The sequence below is a fragment of the Grammomys surdaster genome, unplaced genomic scaffold (assembly GCF_004785775.1).
Source record: "Grammomys surdaster isolate TR1022 unplaced genomic scaffold, NIH_TR_1.0 1036, whole genome shotgun sequence".
Taxonomy (NCBI): Eukaryota; Metazoa; Chordata; class Mammalia; order Rodentia; family Muridae; genus Grammomys; species Grammomys surdaster.
In genome coordinates, this window is record NW_021605455.1 from 91286 (window position 1) to 112145 (window position 20860).

Sequence of the window (20860 nt, forward strand, 5' to 3'; positions counted from 1 at the left end):
CCTTCCTTCCTTCCTTCCTTCCTTCCTTCCTTCCTTCCTTCCTTCCTTCCTTCTTTATTTCATTATCATATATCTGGTGTGAGTACTTGACACCTGAGTTTTTCCCAATATGCTAATGTAATTAGAGACAAGTTCTTTATTTACTTTCTTCAAAACAGTGATCATAATTGGCAGGTTTTTTTTTGTCATTGTCTTAAATACATTTGTATATAGTTTTTAATTTTTAGTTACATGTTGTATGAGGTATCTTTGGCGTCTGTCATTTGTTTTCTGAGTGCCAGAACCCAGGCATATAACTATTTAGATGGAGCCCACACCACAGGCACTCCGTCCGCAGCACTGTCTCCCAGCCGGCTTACAGACAGTTTATTGTGGTTGGACCTTTCCTGGATAGAAAGCATTTGCTCTGTACCATTGTGTGCATTGTATGCTTTAAAACTTACTTCCTTCGAAACAGGGTATGTTGTTTGAAAAACTCAGCTTGGGATAGTAGTGGTGGGGTTGGTCTTGTGCACTGTGTGTTCAGAGGCTGAGTTCTGGGCCCCAGGATCAGGCTGCAGTCTGGATGTGGGCATTGTATCGACCAATGCGCTGTAAAGAATGTTCCCTAATAATCTCTTATTGGACAGTAAAAGACTGAAGCCTGTGACTGACCAGGAGAGAGAGGAAGATGGGTCCTGAGACGCAGTAGGGGGTCTCAGGAACCACGAGAAGGGGAATGGAGGTAGAAGGAGGAGATCCCCATGAGGCAGGATAGGCCATGAGCACGTGGCCAAGTGAAAATAGCCCTGAGGACACACATACAGCAAAACAAACTCAGCTGGCAAGTAACATGGGGCTGTGATGTGGTTAGAACAGCTCAGTACCTGCTCTATTTAGGATTACAGCTGATTAATAAAAATACCAGGTTTCAGTGTCTTTTATTCTAGAATGGGGCATACCCCCCCCCATAAAATTACATTTATATAGTGGTTTTGTTAACACTGGCAGGGCAAGAGTCGGTCCTTACACTACCAAGAGGAACCTTCTGAGTCACTCTAGTCCTTCACTCACTAAAAACTCACTGTCAGTTGCTCTTCATCCTCAAGAATGTCATACACATTCTGGCCTGGCCCATGCAGTGAAACACAATCATATAGATCCAGCCCTTCCCTATCCTCCCCAGCACGGCCCTCCATACTTGGTGTCTTTGTCTTCTTTCCTTCTCATAACCCACTAAGTCTGGCTTGTGTTGTCAAACTGTAGATGCTTCTGCTTGTCAGATACAGGAGGACTGTTGGCTCACTGTGGTGTGATCTGAGAGGAGGGACGTGAGCTTGCCTTTGCCTGAGCTCTGTGACTGCAGCCTTTGCTGTTTTTCCTGTTGTTATCCTTCCCCTGTAACTTACATTCCTATGTCACGAATGGGAAGGCGGCTTGATTTACCAGCTTTCTGGGCTGACTACCCAAGGCTGACCCATAATCCTCCTGCCTCTGCTTTCTGAGTGCTGGGACAACAGGCAAGCACCGGCACACCTGGCTCTCGACATAACATCTGTGGATTGTCAGTAAATACTTGGATAAAATTAAATGCTAAAAGCTAATATGTACCTGGGAATGGTGGCCATTTTGTCTTTAGTTCCAGAATTCAAGAGGCTGAGGCAAAAGGATTTCCAGTAATTTGAGCTCAGCCCAGAACACAAAGAGCAGCAGCCAAGACAACCAATGCTAGTTTGTGTCTGTGCTGAGATGTAGATTTTTGTCATCGAAGTGTTTTCTGTCACTGTCTGGATCCTGGCTGTTTGCCTCTGCAGGTGATTTACCTGCATGATCCCAGCCACGTGAGGTTTCTTTTCTCATGTTTTATTTTGTGCAATTTCAAGGATGTACAGGGGTAGAGAATGGTGGAGTGAATTTCCAACTATCTATAGCTGTCTTTAGGGACAATCAACATGTGCTGTTTTAAACTTTATCTCTCTCCTCATTGAAAAAAGAAATTTCTTATCTGGAGATCAGTTCACACATGCAGAAACCTCCAAGAGTAAAACAGCACAAAGCCCACTTCTTTCCATCCCCCACTCTTGTTTTGTTTGCCATTGTACTCTCTGTCTTATACTCGATACCACGCTTCCTCTTTAAGCTACTTGAAGGTCCGTTACCTGCAGCACACCCTTACTCCTTCAGGAGCATCTCATGTAACCAGACTGTAGTTGTGGTGAGTGAGGAGGGGGTTGTGGTCAGCTCGTCACAAGTGAAGAAATGAAAGAAGTCTCTTTTATGAAGTGTGGTTTCATTTAAGTGTTGTACTTAAGTTTCGTTTTATTTTGTTTTATTTTATTGATGATCTTAGGCTAGCCCTACTGTGCCAGCACTCACTGTTTAATCCACCATGAGTTCACAGTGTTCTGTCTGCCCTAGCCTCTCAAGTGTTGGTGACAGGAGTGAGCTACCGCCCTGATTCACAGTTAGGTTTTCTTATAATTGTTTTGCCCTCAGTGTCTCTCTTCCGACTTAGTCTTAGGATGTAGTGCTTGCTTGTCTTCTTTCTAGAACAGCCAGCCATTCTCCTGTTCCTCAGGTGCCAGGGTGGAGTAAGCTCTGAGGAGGAGAAACACTGTAGGAATTGCTCATACTGCAAAGAGACAACTAGAGCTTTTGTTTGTTTCTGTTATTGAGAGTAATGACAAGTCACATATAATTGTTTTTAAAAAGCTTTTTCAGATATATCAAGTGATTTCTTTCACTCAAAATTGGTTAGAATGAATCAAAAATTAATATAGTACTTTATTTTGTTATAATACATGCAGATAAATATATATTCATAGTTTTATAGTACAAGAAATCATTTATAGCACTATGATGTCAGTATAGACAAAGACTCAATTGATGTATCACTGTTTTGGAATGAGTGCTTCCATTTTTTTTTAAATTAATATATTATATTAATTTGTAGCTGATTTAGCTTTTAAGCTAATCACAAAATTCTAGACTCACCTGACATACTTTTAAAAATCTATTCATCTGTCTGCTTGTTGGCACTGCAATTAGATCTTGGCATTCCTAATCCAGAGGTAAGGAGTGGGGTCTGGTGCTAACACGACATTTAGAATGTTCCTCATTCGGTTTCAGTATCACTGATGGGTGCAATTCCCAAATCCATCCTCAGAGTCCCTTATGCCTGTTGTAGGGGCTCAGCCAGTAATAGTACTAGTAATTACTGAGAAAGTACATTGTTTAGAGGTAGCATTAGTGGGCTTAGCTGGACTCATTCTGATGTGTTTTCTTGGTAATGAGGCCTTGTTTATCAGTATCAACTTTTTTTTTAATATTTATTTGCGTGTATGTGTGTCTGCCTGTCTGCCTGCCTGCCTGCCTATATGTTTGTGTGTCTTTGTGTGTATGCATGCAGAAGCAAGAGGAAGTGTTGGATTTCCTGGAGCTAGATTTAATAGGTTTTGTGAGCCACCAGATGTGGGTGCTGGGAACCAAACTCAGGTTCTCAAGAAGAGCAGCAGGTGTCGCTAACTGTTGAGCTGTTTCTCCAGCTCCTCCCTGACGGCTAAATTTCATTGACTGATTTCTAACACTGATAAATAGGAGGCCTTTTGTTCTGGGTTTGTAAGGAACGAAAGAGATAAAGTGTATAAAATCTCATCCAAAACCATATAACATCTGTCCTCATGCAGATGACTTGTCAGTCTTGATGCTCCGAGGGTCATTAGTGGTGAAAACAACTAGAAGATTATAAAATAGAATTAGAATGGAAGTTTAATTAGAAACGAGTGATAGGAGAACCCTAGGGACATTTCTGTTATGACAGTGTTAAAACTCAGAACGTCTATGCTTCTGGTCTGCTTAAACTTTAAATCATGTAAAAAAAAAAAGTTTTAAAAGACTGATTAATGAATATGTCTGCCACATTCTTGCTTTGTGTCCAGCTGGCTTTTTATTTTATGTGGTGCAAAATTTTGTCAGTGACAGAAAGGAAAATTTGATTATTAAATAGGTATTTCCACAAGAAATTTGTTCCTTCCTAAATGAACTTACCTTGGCAACAGTTGCCACGGTACCATTTCAACTCATCTGAGGACTTTTATGTTTGCTTCTTTTAAGTATGTGTGTGGAGGCCAGAGGAAAACCTTGGGTGTCATCCTCAGGAACAACTTAGGCTAGACTGGCTGGCTAGTGTGTCCCCGGGATCCCCAGTGCTGGGACTACAAGGGTGAACCACCATACCAGCCTTTTATGTGGGCATTGTGGATGGAACTCAGGTTCTTGTGCTCACAAGGAAAGCACTTTGCCAGCTGAAGTGTCCTTCCAGCCCTGTATGTGCTGTTGACTATAAAATTAGCCCAAGACTCTATTTAATAGAGAAAATTTGATGCTGACTTAATTCAAATCATAATAAATACTTCAAACATTCATCTAACCCACAATATCAATGATCTTGGTGATAACCAGTAAAGCAATTGGTGACTTTTAGTCTCTAAACACATCACTCTATGCCATTAAACATATTTTATAAACAAGTGGCCAGTGACCCTCATGTCCACGATTTGTTATGTGTAAGCCTAATAGGTATTGTTAGTGTCTGTCCTGGCTTGAGGTGCTGTAACAAAGCACAGTAGTCCTGGCAGCCTTAGGGACTGCTGTTTGTTTCACATGGTTTTAGAACCTACAGGTCTAACATCACGATGCCAGTAAGCTTGCTTCTTGATGTGGGTCCTCCTCCTGGCTTGCTGTCCTCTCATGGGAACCGGACAGCTTTTTGTCACTTCTTACAAAGTCACTGTCTTACTATGGGAGATCTACCCTGCTGGCCTCTTTTTGTTTGTTTGTTTTGTTTTTTTTGAGACAGGGTTTCTCTGTGTAGCCCTGGTTGTCCTGGAACTCACTCTGTAGACCAGGCTGGCCTCGAACTCAGAAATCCACCTGTCTCTGCCTCCCAAGTGCTGGGATTAAAGGAGTGCGCCACCACTGCCTGGCACTTGCTGGCCTCTTATAAACATAATACTTAGTACTCAAAGATCCATTTTCTGATACTGTCCCTTTAAAAGAACTTCAACATATGTTTTTGGAGGTAACACAAAAATCCATCCATAGCCTGGTGTGTTAGTCATTTTTATGTTATTGCAATCAAATCTGGGGCAGACTGCTTTATAAGGAAAAAGAGGTTTATTTCAGCCCATAATTGTGGAGATTCAAAAGTCCAAGATTTGGTGTGCTGGTGGAATCCTGGGGCATTACCTGGAAAAGAGGCAGGGAGTGCTTCTGCTTGTCTCCTTTTGCTTCTCTTTTTCATAAAGACACCAGTACTTGATCTTAGGGCTCCACCCTTGTGACCCCATCTAGTTATGTTTTTCTACAGGCCATAAACATCTACCTTTAAGCCCTATAGCTGGATTAATTTTCCATCCATCTTCTTTATATCATTAACATAACTTTGGTTTTAATCTCCTTTGTGAGTTGGGATAGCTATATTTAAACCCTAGGACTACATAACAGGTTGGCTCAGCTGGATTGGATGGAGGTGGCTTACATCTTTAATCCTAGCAGTCTAGAGGCAGAGGCAGGTGGATCTCTGTGAATTCAAGGCTAGCCTAGTCTACAGAGTGAGCTCCAGGACAGCCAGCAATACAGAGAAACCTGTCTTGAAAAACAGAAAGAAAAAAAAAAGTAGATTATATTGGAATTCTTTTTGCTGAAATTCTCAAATTGTGAGAGGCTACTGGTCACTCTTGTGTGTTGATAGCTATGGCACTGTGCTTCAGTCAGTCATTGTTTTAAAACACAGCCCTGCTTAATGGGATGGTGAGAATTGTAGACCAAGTAGATCAATCTCAATTGTCAACACCAATTATGTATGCAAAATAGATATTTTTATTTTCTGGCTTTGGATAGTTATATTGTTAGTATTGAATTTGGAGGGCTGGTCCTAGAATACAGCAATTTGCCCTTTTTTTTTTTTTAAAAACAGTTCCAAAGGGGAGGGGGTTTATTCAGGGCAGATGACAAAGGTAGGGAGAGAAACGGGAGAAGATGGTAGAGAGAGAGGAGAGAGAGAGGAGAGAAGAGGAGGCCGGCCATGTCCACGTGGAGAGAGGGGGAAGGGAGGAAGGGCGAGGAGAAGCTAGAGGCAAGAGAGTAAGAGAGAGAGGAGGAGGCAAGCAGCCCCTTTTATAGTGGGCAGGCCTACCTGGCTGTTGCCAGGTAACTGTGGGGAGGAACATACCTGGGTGTTGCCAGATAACTGTGGAAGTGGAGTTTAGACAGAATACTAACATTCCCACGTTTTGGTTTAATTAAAAAGAAAAATTAGAAAGAGGTGACAGCGAAGCAGGAATAGAGTCGTTGTGAAATTTGGCTACTTTCTGCTGGCATTGGGGGTGACGTGTCTTTAGGGGGAACCTAGAAGAATGGGTATGGGGGTTGTTTGTCCAGTCTTAGGAGAGCTGGCTGTTTCCTGCTGTCCAGGGTCTATGGAGCGAGCCATCTGAGAATAGGTCAGAAGGAACAGGTCCAGTAGAAGCAGCTGTGTGTGTGTGACAGGAGATGGAGTTTCTGGAGGTTGCTTCTCTGGAGCTGTTCTGGATGCACAGTTTCAGAGGTTCAGTCCACTATCATCGTGGCAGGAAGTACAGCAGCATGCAGGTAGACATGGTGATATTGGAGCCCAGAGTTCTACATCTTGATCTGCAGGCAGCAAGGAGAGACTGTTTCACACTGGGAAGAGGTTAAGCATAGAAGTTTGCCGTTCATTATTAATATTTAGAAGTACTGAACTCTGGATGTACATTAGGGTAAGCTAAAATGAAATCCATCATTTGCCAACATGGACGTTTGAGCTCTTATGTCCTGGTGAAATGAGGATGGTACATGTGTCTCTTCTTATCCACAGTCTCACTTACCTGAGGCTAAATGCCGTGGTTAAATCCCAGAAATAAGCCGTTAGAAATTGAAGTTTTATGCTATTCTGAGTAGCGCAGTCAAAGCTTGCACTGTTGTTTTCTGGCCTGCTCAGGATGTGACTCCGCCCTTCCTCCAGTGTATCTGATGGATCTGCTACACTCCCATTCATCCTTTCTTCCAGTGTATCTGCTGTGTCTCCTCCTCCTCATTCATCCCTTCCTCCAGTGTCTGCTCTGTCTCTTCCTTCCCACTCATCCCTTCCTCCAGTGTATCTGCTACACCCTGTCTTAGTTGGGGTTTTATTGCAGTAAAGAGACACCACGACCATGGCAAGCATTTAATTGGGACTGGCTTACAGTTTGGAGGTCTAGTCTATTATCATCATGGTGAGAAACATAGAGGCATGCAGGCAGACATGGTGCTTGAGCAGGACCTAAGAGTTTTACATTTGATCCTCAGGCAGCAAGTAGACTACGTGTTTCACATTGGGTGTAGCTTGAGCATTTAAGAACTCAAAGCCCTAGCTCCACAGTGACACACTTCCTCTAACAAGGCTATACCTCCTCATAGTGGCACTCCCTATGGCCAAGTATACAAACACATGAATATATGGGGGCCATTCCTATTCAAATGGCCACACACCCCCATCCATCCCTTCTCTAGTGTGTCTGCTGTATCTACTGTATCTGCCACACCCCCATCCATCCCTTCTCTAGTGTGTCTGCTGTATCTACTGCATCTACCACACTCCATCCATCCCTTCTCCAGTGTGTCTGCTGTTTCTGCCACACCCCCATCCATCCCTTCTCCAGTGTGTCTGCTGTATCTGCTAGCCTCCACTTGTCACTGTGTTTTTCTACTTTGTGGGTTCTTCCTTCTTCCACTCTTCTTCACCCTTTTTCTTGCACCCTTTCAACCTCTAACACTGGATAGAAGAGAAAAAAGGGTAGAGAGGAAGGAAAGAGATCCCTGAATTGGGTTGAGAAGGGGTGATGTTATCTTTAGACTGTTTCTTGCTGAAGAGGGCCATTGAGTTCCTTGGGTCAAGTTTGATCTTCACCCTCAGGATATCTAATTCTTGTTTTTTATGTGTGACTCCTTAACAAACAGTGACTAACAACAACCAGCAACCTACTGCCTCTCTCGGGGCCCTAGCATTTATATATCCTCTGAAAAGTCCCCTGAATTCCGTATGTCACACAAATCACATAAATTCTCTGCAGGTGGCAGAATTATGCCTCTGCTAGAGCACAAGGCAAATCATAGTCAGCTGCTGTGGACAATCTGAAGCAGCCCCATACCTCACACCTGGGATTAAAATGAAAACATATTCTTATAGTATTTCTGTGTTTTATAAAAGAATCCAAATTACAGAATTCTCACTATACGCATGATTCACTTAGTAGCCATTTTAGGATCAGATGGACTATCATAATCCTGCATTAAGAGAACTCATACTTAATGATGTTCCTCAGTCGTGATGGACCATTGCAATTTAAGTGTGCTAACTAGAAACCATATTTTGCTTTTTTCACATAAAAACTTTTGACTTAATAAGGAAAGAAAAATGGTTGCTAAGAGCTATGGTGAAATGAGCTTTTGTGAATTTATGAAGAGAAAGAAAGAAAGAGCTGGAGATGCTTCAGCTGCTAAGTGCTGTCACCGTGAGGCAGGAGGATTTGAGTCCACATTCCCAGCATCCTTGTACAACCTGGCACACCTCTGACATGTATGCCTGTAACTCCAGCACTGTGTGTGTGTGTGTGTGTGTGTGTGTGTGTGTGTGTGTGTGTGTGTGTGTGAGAGAGTTTTGCTGGGCTTCCTAGCTTTCGGTCTAGCTCTAGGTTCAGTGAGAGACCAGTCTCAAGGGAGAGTCATAGGATGTCCTCCTCTGGGCTCTGGAAACACATGTATGTATGGCTGTACAAATGAAATTTATTCTAATTTTGCTTCATACTGCTGACTGATAAAATATGGCTATAGTATGTTGAAATTGTTTGAGTAAAATAGAAAAGAGTGTGTGTGTGTGTGTGTGTGTGTATAGAAATGCAAGCTTGGTAGGATCTCTTGCTTCAAGCATTTTTCTTTCTCTTTCTTTCTTCTTTTTTTTAAAAAAAGTACCTCAAGGTAATAAAAAAATTATTTTAATTTTTGACACATTTTAAAACATTTTAGTCAGGTCTTCCTGACAGCATAACAGGACAGATACACAAGACCTCAAACATGCTTTAAAATGACATTCAGCAAAGTATTCAAAATGTAATAAATAGCAATAATCGCACACAGACACGTTTTCATACCCAGTCATTAAGCTCCTAAAACAGACAGCTAAGGAATAAATAAACAAGAATTAACAATTAAAGAAAAATAAACGGGGTTTGTAATTCACTCTACTTAAAGAGGGGACAATCTGAACAATTAAATTTGTCAAGCATTTTTCTAAGGGCAATAGAATATATCCCTGCTGATAATGGGGAATAATATACCTTCCTCTGTGGACAACTAAGATCAGGTGAGTAAATGCATGAGAAAGAGACAGTTACCTCATAGCTTCACAATGAATAGCTGTTTTTTAGACACAGAAGCAACTAAAGGCTCACTACTCATTTTTTCTCAATGTACTTTCAGTGGCAACCTTGAGTCTCTGCATAATGACAAACCAGATACACAGTGGTGGCCCTGTAAGATCAAAGATGAAAATTCCAGCACCTAGTTACATCCCAGCCATCGATGTACTTCACTGCACATGGTACTAGGTTATATGAAGACATTCTGTACATGTGTCAAATGTTAATTTAAGTGTATCCACGTACCTTTTTCCTTCATCACCCTTCCTTCTCCCACTAATCTCCCTTGATCCCTGAGACAGTTTGGTCTTTACTTCCAAGCCATGTATCTGATTCTCTGCATCTCTGAAGAGTCGTGGCATTCGAGATGAGTTTATGCAGTCTTGTTATGTTCAGCTGCATCAGTATCTGCTTCCTCCTCTCCCTACCACACCACTACCCTTTTTTCTGAGGCAAGATCTCTTGTAGACAAGTCTGGCCTTGAGCACCTGAACCAAGCCTAACTAATTTTGTTCTTTATGGCTGAAAAGAAAATTTAGCTGTGCATATATGACATCCAGTCATTTGATGGCCACCTAGGTTGATTTTGTTGTTTGGCTGCTATAAAGGAAGGAGATAGTGTTGTAGGTATCTTTCTGACATGTTGTCTTGAAGCTGTTTTGATTTTTCTGTTTTGTGGTCTGTTGAATACTTTGTAATGGTAGCAATAACAGCACCCGCTTGGTTCTGTCTTGCAAAGATTTGCAAGGGAGATTGATGGACCCTTTAGTGTCATAAATCGTTGGGGGCTAGAGCCATTCATAATCACCATGAAGAGTATAGAGTAAACAGTCTCCGACTGCTTGTAGGCTGGAAGCCGGGACCTTAGTTCTCTGTACCATCCTGCAAGATGGTGGATAAAAAGGTAAGAAGCCTGACACAAAGGAGAGGCAGCCTGCAGCCACGGCTGGTGGTGATGCGGCTCTGGTGCTACCTCTGCTGGTGACCCTTAGGTTTAAAAGCCAAAGAAAGGGAAACCCCACTACAGCAGAACCTCTGGCCTGGTTAGGGGAGCTGGCACGGAGAAGGCCGTATGCCTGCATCACTCCTGGGGACATTCCTGATCACCCTTTCCTCGCACCATGGGGCAAAAATGTGGTTTTCCTGAAGCAGCAGGGCAATGGCTGCTACTTGTGAGTGGACCTCTTGTCTTTGGCTACATAGAACACACTGAAATTTGTCAGTGCCACCTCTACAAATGCCAGCAAGGTTAATTAAAGACATTTAAAGGCAGCTGTGTTCCTAGTATTTCAGCCAGTACTCGGTTTGTTGCTACAGTTCTTGATGTGGGCAGTATTCCCTGCACCAATCAAGGGAAAGGACAAGTTATGAAAGGACCCAGATGTCTTGTCATCTCAAGTAGAAGAGGTGCATTTGGGGCCTACTACAAAAGTTTTAGTGAATGTGCTGCATGCAATAGTGGCTAGCTGCACACTCCCACATTGTAGCTGAAGACATAAGCATCAGGTTTAGCAAGCATAAGCTGATCTCTCTTGAAGCAAGTGCAGCCTGTACTTTGGCCAAAGGGACATGCATAGAAGTCGCACAGGCGGAGGGACAGGTGGCATTCCTAAAGAATTCATGTGCTCTTCCCTCCCTTGCTGATTTGAGTGCAAATGTGATTCCTGGTGCTTGCTTTAGCCATCATGGACCACAAGGAACCCCAAGAGTGGCAGCCAAATACAGAGAAGCCAAAAGAAGAAAGGAAGGCAGCGTTCAAGAGTTGAGAAGGAGCGTGCACACCACCCTGTGCCTTCCTACAGCCGCCCTTCACACTCTCCTCAGTCTCAGCTTACACAGGCAATAAAGACAGGCTGAGGCGTGAGCGTGCTGAGTCCCTCTCTTAGCAGCTGGCTGGTGTGTGAGCCTGTGTTAGAGCCTATTGGAGGAGTTCCGTGGAGAGAGTGGGGTGAAGAAGCACGCAGTGCAAGTAAAGGAAGAGACAAAGCCATGGATTACTCAGACGACAGCGAGTCACGGGCATCGTTGTAATTCACGCTCGTGGGAAGCCAAGAGAGCTGTTCACAGCGAACAGTGAGCCAGAATCATACAGGCAACAGCGAGCACACCCGGGCTCTTACGGTCAGAATCATACAGGCAACAGCAAGCACATCCAGGCTCTTACGGTTTATAAGTTCATGTGTGTCTTTCCCTCCCCCAAGATAATTATGTGCACATTTATTTACTCCGTTAATTCCGTTCCCTTTGTTGTTGTTTTCTAAAACAGTATCCCACTGTGTAGCCCTGGCTGATCTGGAACTCACAGATATCCACCTGCCTCTGCCTCTGAGTGCTGGGATTAAAGGCGTGTGCCGCCTTGCCTGGCTCTATTAACTACATGAGAGTCTTTGTATAAGATCAATGGTGCAACAGAACGTTGGTTGGGTGACTTTGTTTATTCTCGATATGAGTAAGAACTCACACCTCTCATTTGAAGTAATGTGATATCTGTAGTTGGAATCTACTGGAGGTGTGTATGGGTGTGTCTGTCTGTCTCTCTTTCTTCCAGCCTAACTGGTATTAGCCCTTGGCTGACCTAGAACACACTGGGCTGAGATGACCTCTGACTTGGAGTGATCCTCCCTGCCTCAGCCTTCTGAGTGCCAGAATGACAGGCTTGAGCCACCATGATTGGCCTTTTCCTCTACTTTTAGAGTGATGTAATATATTTCCTAAAGCTGATGTTGTACTTAAGCTTCCTTGTTCTGTGACCTTAGAAGGGGAAATGTTCCAAATCTGCTTTCTGCTAACTTTTGTGGCCTCAAGTTTTAGTCTTGTGCTTTCTCTTCAGCAGTTTCTCCCTGAACTCCATATCAGATGTACCATATATCAGATTCTATTTGTGGTTTTCAAGATTTATTGATTTTTATTTTGTATGTGTGAGTATTTTGCTTGTAGGTATGTGTACCACATGTGTTCGTGATACCTGCAGCGATCAGGAGAGAGTATTGGACTTCCTGGAACTTGAGTTTCAGAGAGTGAATTGCTGTGTAGGTGCTGGGAACCAAACCCAAGTCCTCTGAAAGAGCAGTCAGTGCTTTTAAGCATCAAGCCGTCTCTCCAGTCCTTTTCATGTTTCTTAATCTTTATTGGAATTCATATCTCCCTCTCTTCTGTATGCTGGGTGATTTCCTCAGATTCATACTTCAATTCAGTTCCCCGATACCTCTTCCACTGTACCTGATACACTGGAATTCTGCTTGAAGTTTCTGAGATTTAAATGTACATACAACAACTGGCAGAAGTTTCTGACAGATAATAGCATGTAGTGAAATATAAGCCCCACTGTACAGCTGGGTACAGGTTACTTGAGATACTGAGTAAGGTAAGGATTTAAAATTGTCTGCTGGATGAGGTGAGGTGAAAGTTGGCTAGTTTTTCATGGGTCCTTTTGTTGGAATTGTGTCCTGGAAGGTCACTAGGGTAGACTGAAGGGAAATGGTGTCAGAGTGCCATGCCTAATCCTGCTTGTCAGCTTGATTGGAAGACATCTGGGTGTGTTGTCCATGGAAGCTCCAGAAGGGACTTGGTTAAAGCGGGGAAAACCTGTCATGAACATGGATAGCACCATCTTATGAGGACCTGGATGGAATGACGGGAAGGAGGAAGTGCCCTGGAGGAAGCCCACTGGAGGAAGCCCACAGCTGCAGGCACCCTCCTCCTGCTGTGCCCTCTGCAGCTCTGATAGACCGAGACTATGAGCCCTGAGAAGTCTTTTCTTTTTTTGGGGGGGTGTTTGTTTGTTTGTTTGTTTGTTTGTTTTTTCGAGACAAGGTTTCTCTGTGTAGCCCTGGCTGTCCTGGAACTCACTCTATAGACCAGGCTGGCCTCGAACTCAGAAATTCGCCTGCCTCTGCCTCCCAAATGCTGGGATCAAAGGCGTGCGCCACCACCGCCCGGCTGAGAAGTCTTTTCTTATTTAAACTTTCTCTCTCAGGTATTTGTCACAGAAAACTGACTGTCTCACAGGGTATAGGCAGAGAAGACAGGAGAGAACCAGGTTAGCAAAAAGTATTTATGAAATAGCTGCCTTACGTAGGCCTTATAATTACTGGTAAAGAAGTGACGCTCCTGAGGACAAGAAGGAATATCCTGTCTCCTTTATGACAGGAGTAAGGGCAGAGAGCACATGTGGATTTTAAGGGAAGAAGTGCTCTTTGAATTCAAGTTTTCAGTTAGCCGGATAAGCGCCTCTACGCCTGGAGGTTGAGGATTACTTTGGAAGTTGAATGACAAACACAGGAGAGACAGTAGCCCAGAGCGGGGACCCACTAGAAATACATCACACAGTTAAATCAGAGCAAGCAGAACGACCGCCAGCTTGTTCCTCGGTTGTGTGTACTTGCTGTAGGACGTGGTGTAAATGGAGTATTGCATTTAGTCAAGATCAAGTGAAGGTTTGGAGAGGAACACGTAAGAGGGACACCTGGTGCAGAGCCCAAGCATCCGGGATGACTGAGGAGGAAATGCACAGCGAGGCTGCTGATGGGAGGGGAAAAGCTAGGGGGGGGGCAGGGGGGCGGAGGGAGCGGTAAATCATTCACCCCTAAGCTATCTGAGTCAAGGACCAGAGGAACCGACCTCACTGCTGGTGGTCCTCAGAGAGAGGAAGACATGGAGTCAAAACTGCAGTGAAGTGCAGCAGTTAGTAAGGTGTGTGGACAGGCAGCCTGCAGTGGCCATATTGAGATGGGTGGAGGAAATGCCAGCAGGCGGGGCCTAGGGCCACATTTTTGCGTGAATTTTTATTTTTTTATTATTTGTGTGTGTGTGTGTGTGTGTGTGTGTGTGTGTGTGTGTGTGAGTTTTTTGAGAGTAAGTTGAAATGCTTCAAATGAGGCTGGTTGTGTGGAGGGATGGACAGTGAAGTGGATGCTGACATCATAAATGTGCAGGAATACTGCTGTCTGTCAGGGACTGAGCAGGGAAGTGTGAAGGGGACGTTGGTCTGGTGAGATGCTTCAAGGGATTTGTGATGTCATGTGAATTCTGCCTGTAGGAGAGAACACACATCACTACTTGAGGGAATTCCTCAGAACTGCCCTGGGAGCTTTCAGGAGACGCTCAGCTTCCTGTAATTCACAGCTACAGCTGAACGTCCAGGTCTACCCTTGGGGGATGCTTGCAAATACACACATCTCCCCAACCTCTGGTGAAAGCTCCTCTACAGAGGTTGAAGCTTACTATGTCACACTGTAATGACAGTACTTTCTGTATTTTTCTCTCAAAGTTCTAGGCACCAGAGGGCTTGAAAGAAGGCTCAGTGACTAAGAACATTTGCTGTTTTTCTGAAGGGCCCAGGTTAGAGTCTCACCATTCACATGGTAGCTCACAATCATCTGTAACTCCAGTTTTAGGACACAGGCATACATAAGGGCAAAACATACATATATCTATAATGAATCTTTATAAAAATTATAGGCATCTTGAATATAGTGACAGAAATTTACTACATCACAGGACAAACTGAGCAAGACCTCAGAGAGGATAACTGAGTGTTTGTTGAAGGAATGAAGCACAAGGGGTCAATGCTTAGTAAGGCTGTCCATCTGTCTGTCTGTCCGTCCATCTGTCAGGCAATGTCAAGGCAGTGCCACGGTAGGCAGAGCCAGTGAAACTAAACAAGCAGAGACACCACTTGCAGCTTCGTGAAGTTGTTCTTTCCTCTTGGGTGTGGGCTCTGTGGAGCAGGAAGGACAGAGGAAGGATCATGGTTGGGGGAGCCTACTCTAGAGTCGGAACTGGCCGGCAGAATGCTGTTGTGTGAGTAGGATCAGAACCTCCGCAGGTTTGAGTGCTTCTCCTGGAAAACTGGGTGAATGCAAATGCTTAGGGAGCTTTCTTTGATCATGTGTCATTAGCTGTGAGGATGCTGATATCTTCACCTTAGCGTTTCTTCTTTCTGCTCACCCGCCTCTGGTCCCTTGAGTGTGGCGGTCTTTAAGCTTTATTGATTCTCTATCCCATCGATGTAATCTTTTAAAGCATACCTTTGATTTATGTGCATTGTTTGTAAATTTTATGATGCATTGCTATTCTGGTGTCATAAGACCTGCATATTGCCATTTTTTAGTAGATGAGATTAGTAAAAGGTTTAAAGCATTTAAAATTATGCTATTAATAATAAGACCATCTTTTGATATAAAAATATTAGTAAAAATGTGGGTACATTTTTAAGTGTTTGCTAACTGTGGTGACTTGATAGTATCATTTGTGCCTTGAGAAGCTGTCATGCAGGACTGTGTTACTTATTAATAGAGGTGGATAAGTCTGTTTTAGGGTCTTGGAAATAGATGGGAAACAGAATTGGTAATATTTTCTTTGTTGTTAACCTTATAAAAGAGATGACAAAGAAGTCTACATTGGTGTCAGAGGGTCAGCTCTGATGGTTCTTATGCCCTTGTGTTTGCTTGTACATAGATGGTTAACCTTTTTCAATCTTTGATTTCAGTGTAAGACATTTTTAGAAAAATTCTGTGATTCCACTGGTTTTAAGGAGATTTTTTTTTTTCTTTCTGAGAGCTAGTTAAGCCTGGGCAATCTTACAAACTCCATGAAGCACAGTGGGTTTCATTACGCTGAAGGGAAGGAGGGAGTGGGGGCCCTGTCCTTGCGTATGGCAGGGCTCCTGCTCTTCTCTCAGGAAACCTGGGGTGGTGTGCAGCAGTGACTTTCTGACAGATGGACTGAGGTGGGTGCCAGTGTCAGCCTGGTGCTACTTTCTGCTCTTGTGATCCTCAGATAAGAAACAAACCTCCTCTCCGTCCTGAGCCTGCTTGTTCATTCAATGCTGTCAGGATAGAGCCCTTAAACCCTGAATTCTCTTTCCTCCGTTTACTACACATTACTTTCCTTTAATGATTGTTCATGTCTTAGTAATATCTGAATTTGTTACTTTTAAATCTTCTTGTTTAAATATCTACATGTATCTTCCCATGTCAAAGCGTCTGCTTCTCAGCGCCTCTCCCGCTCTCAGCCAGCCTTGCCTTATGGTAGGTGCTGGAGCTGTCTTTGTTAAGGCCTGGTTCAGCAGCTTCAGAGGCTGTCTTTTTGCTGTCACCAGCATACCTGGGGGGGGAGGGGAAGTTGGAAACAGCTCCAGCCATCTTTCTCAGAAGGTCCCTTGTCATCAGCGAGCAAAGGTTACTGGGGTCCTCCTACCTTTGCCCACAGTGATCTCATGTGGAGCCTGTCCTGGCCTTTCTTTGCATCTAGAGGCAATGTAGAAAAATAACCTAACAGTAGGAGTGCTTTGTCGTGTTTGGAGGCCTTTGTTATTGTGCACTCTTTTCATAAGTGGTATGTAAGTGCTAACATAGGCAATTTGCTTAAGATTTGAGAGTGGAAAACTTTTATTTGTAGATTGTAAATTGATTCTTTCTGGGTATGGGTATTAATTATTCTTTACACTTTTTAGTATATAAAATTAGTATGTTAACTGTTTGTAGCAAAATCATAAATAATTCAGACTTCAATCTTGATTTTTATTTGGTAATAAAGAATTTCATATGCATATTTTTACATATCACAAAAATTAATTTGCAAAACTTGAAAATTGAAAGCCTTGCTATGTTTCTATTTACTATAATAAAAACAGTGATAGATTATAGTGGTGCACAGTAATTAAACAATGGTGAAGAAGGGAAGTTCCCTCTAAGGGGACCATGTCTAGATGGTTTTGCCTGCCACAGTTTTGGACAGAAGAAGTGTAGGAAAACATAGAGTCTAGACATAGCCAGGCAGGGGTGGTGCTTTGCATTGTGGATTGAAGTCTACTATGTTGTTTTTCTTTTCTTAGTGGAGGTACTTTTTAAATGGGGGTACTTAGGAGGTGGTTTCAAGACAGGGCTTCCTGTGTAGTCTCCGCTGTCTTAGAACTCACTCTGTACTGTTTCTCAGGCTGACAGTGAACTCAGACATTTGCCTGTTTCTGCCTCCTGAGTGCTGGGGTTAAAGACATGGGCCCCACCACAGCAGGCTAAGGAAAGATGTTTGTAAGTGTAACATATGGACAAGAGTATAGATTATTAGCATTTAGCTCATAAAATCAGCGTGCAGAGTTAAGTTAAATGGTTCTAGTGTAACCAGAATCTTTTCGTATCCATTTTCCTTCTGATTTTTCTTTCTATCCAAAGAAACCACAATCCCTACTTATAAAACTGTAGACTGTTTTCAGTGCACATCAAGTGATGGGCTTCATCATGATGTCTGTGAAGCCTTCGTCTTCATCCATCCTCTTCTTCCCACCAGTAACCTGCTATTGCAGATTAGTTTTGTCTATGTTTGACCTTTGTATTCACAGAGTCATGTGGAATGTATTTTGTATTTGTGTTTTTATTTGTGAAATCCACATTTTGTGTGAAACACAGTTCACTGTTTTTTTTATTACAATGTGTAATCACAATTTTAAAACATCTGACATTTTACTTATTCCTTATGTTTAATGTGTATTTGGTTTATGTCTGAATTTGGGCTACAGTCATGGTCTCTACATTTTCATGCTGGTCTTACCTCCATGGTTTTCAGCACAAGCCTTGGCTGCCGCATTGAGGTTCCCTGTTTGTCCTTCTGAAACTACGTTTTCTTTTCTTTTATTCCCAACCTCCCCCTTTTCATTGTAGACCTGCAGAAGAGTGATTACTATAACCATGTTATATTGTGCTGTCTTAAAATCTCCTCTGCCAAAGGAATTAAGTGTTACTTACAATTTAGCCTTAGACAAGTTCTTGGGACAAGGTCAGAAAGCAGCCTAATATTCTTTGCCAAAAATTATCACAAGGATGATCATTAGCCCACTTGCTAATATTGTTCCCCCTGAAACCTCACGAGCTGGGCCTCCACAGTCCACATCGCTCCCTCACGAGCTGGGCCTCCACAGTCCACATCGCTCCCTCACGAGCTGGGCCTCCACAGTCCACATCGCTCCCGGTACTCAAGCTCCTCTTACAGTGTCCAAGCCTTCCCCATCCCCCACAGACATGGTCAGGCCTGTCATAGCAGTCGCCCTCTCTCAGTACCTACCTTAGTTTTCCTTAGCTACTTTTCTGTTGCTGTATTAAAACACCATGACCAAGACACGATACAGACACTTCCATCCTGGCAGTGGGAAGTGTGGCAGCAGGCATGGTGATGAGAGCTGGAAACTGAGAGCTGAGGCGTCACATCCTGACCTGCAAGCAGGAAGCAGAGAGCAACTGGAATGACTGTCAAAGTCTGCCCCCAGTGACATTCTTCCTCCAGCAAGGCCACACACACCTCCTAATCCTTCCCAGTCTGTCTGGGGCCTAAGAGTTCAAGTCCCCAAACTGTGAGGGACATCTCATTCAAACCACCATATACCCTTTGTGTGGGTAATGTTGTAGTTGGGGATATTTCCCAAGTCCACCAGGAGTGAGGGAGGCAGTCATAACACTGAAATCTATACAGGAAGATATCTATAGCTATCTTCAGACTTTATGAACCTTTTATGCACTGATTGCCTTTCTGGAGTTGTGAGACTCTGGAAGTCAGTAGTCAGACCCTGCAGTCAGACCCTGGCAGATGTTTTCCAGAGCTTGATCCACCTAGGCTCCAAGTACAGGGCTTCCTTCCCTACACACCTCACTGAGACTGGCCTGCCATGTCCATCTTTCTGCATGTCAGGGTCTGCTTCCATGGGCTCATTTCACCCTGAGGCTGTCTCCCACCCTCCAGCCCCTAACTCAGTTGTAAGTTACAGATTTCCTGTCAAGATGGTACCAAGTCACAGGTCACTGATTCAGGGAGCATCTCCCTTCCACTCACTCATCCCTCCTTGCCTCTAAAAGACCCAGGTTCAGCTATGCCTGCAACTGGGTTTGAACTCTGAGAGTCATGGGCTTATTCTGCGGGTAAGATTCTTAGTGACTTTGCCATCAGATTTCACCCCACCCCTTCTGTGACCCTTTCTGGCGTCATCTTCTCTCTGTGACACTGCTCTTACCCACAACAGCAGCTTCTTGTCTGCCTCTTACCCAGAAGCTAACAAGCTAGCCATGTTCTTCCTTGATGTTTGTTAGGTTCACAGTGCTCCTGCCTGTCACACCTGTGTCCTTGAGAATAAATATATTTAACTTAGAACTTCAAAATGGTATCAACAAGAGATTCCTTTTTTCTTTTTTTAAGACTTCTTTTCCCCAGGCAGTGGTGGTGCATGCCTTTAATCCCAGCACTTGGGAGGCAGAGGCAGGTAGATTTCTGAGTTTGAGGCCAGTCTGGTCTACAGAGTGAGTTCCAGGACAGCCAGGGCTACACAGAGAAATCCTGTCCCGAGGAAAAAAAAAAAAAAGATTTTGCTTGTTTGTTTGTTATATGTCTATGAGGCCTTGTGACTCATGTGTGTAGGTACCCACAGAGTCAGAAGAGACAAATCTGGAACTGGAGTTATAGTCACTTGTGAGGTGTGTGGGTTCAGAAGTAAGCTCTGGCTTCCTGGAACTGCAGGAAGAGCTCTTAACTGCTAAGCCGTCTCTCCAGCCCCAGGTTTATTTTTTTAGTTAACTTGAATTCTTTTTACTTTTTGCTAACTTAATTTTACTTTCAGAGCTTATTTGGAAGACCCAAGGACTATAATTTAAACACAAAAAAACCACTGGGAACCTTCCTTAATTTGGCCTTAGGAACAGAAGGAAACACACTGTAGCTTTCCTTTATTTTTCTGGTAAGGAGAATTTTCTCTTTTTCTTTTTGCCAACAGGAAAATGCAATTCCATTAAGGTTCTTGGTCATAGATCAGAGGCTTGGGTCTACAAGAAGTGAGCTTTTGGAAGAAGTACGGTCCAATATCATGGGCCAGTTCAAACTACAGTGTAGGCAGTGGCAAGCTGTTGGTGATTTTTACCTCCCAAATCATCAGCCAGATTCCCTGCCTTTCCCTCTATGTTAGTTAGAGTTTCTATTGCTGTGATGAAACACTGTGACCAAAATCAAATTGGGGAGAAAAGGATTTATTATTCATACCACTGTTCATCACTGAAGGAAGACAGGACAAGAATTCAAACTGAACAGGAACCTGGAGATAGGAACTGATGCAGAGGCCATGGAGGAGTGCTGCTTTCTGGTTTGCTCAGTCTGCTTTCTAATATAACACAGACCACCAGCCCAGGGATGACACTGCCCACAGTGAGCTGGGCCCTCCCTGTCAATCATTAATTAAGAAAATGCATTACAGACTTGCCCATACCCTCATCTTTTTGAGGCATTTGCTCAGTTGAGGCTCACACTTTCAAGTAACCTTAGCTTGTATGTCAAATTGACATATGACTAGCCACCACACCCTCCCTGACTCAGTCCCTCTCACCTACCTTTCTCCCCAGTATCTGCTAAATCTTACCCTTCCCCTCCCCCCC

The 20860-nt window shown here is 43.5% G+C and overlaps 1 protein-coding gene across 1 annotated transcript in view; it reads left to right on the plus strand.

Moving 5' to 3' along the window:
* Dym (dymeclin) overlaps window positions 1–20860 on the plus strand; it is a 269849-nt gene that overhangs the window by 74262 nt on the left and 174727 nt on the right. The gene's annotated exons all lie outside the window — the stretch shown is intronic.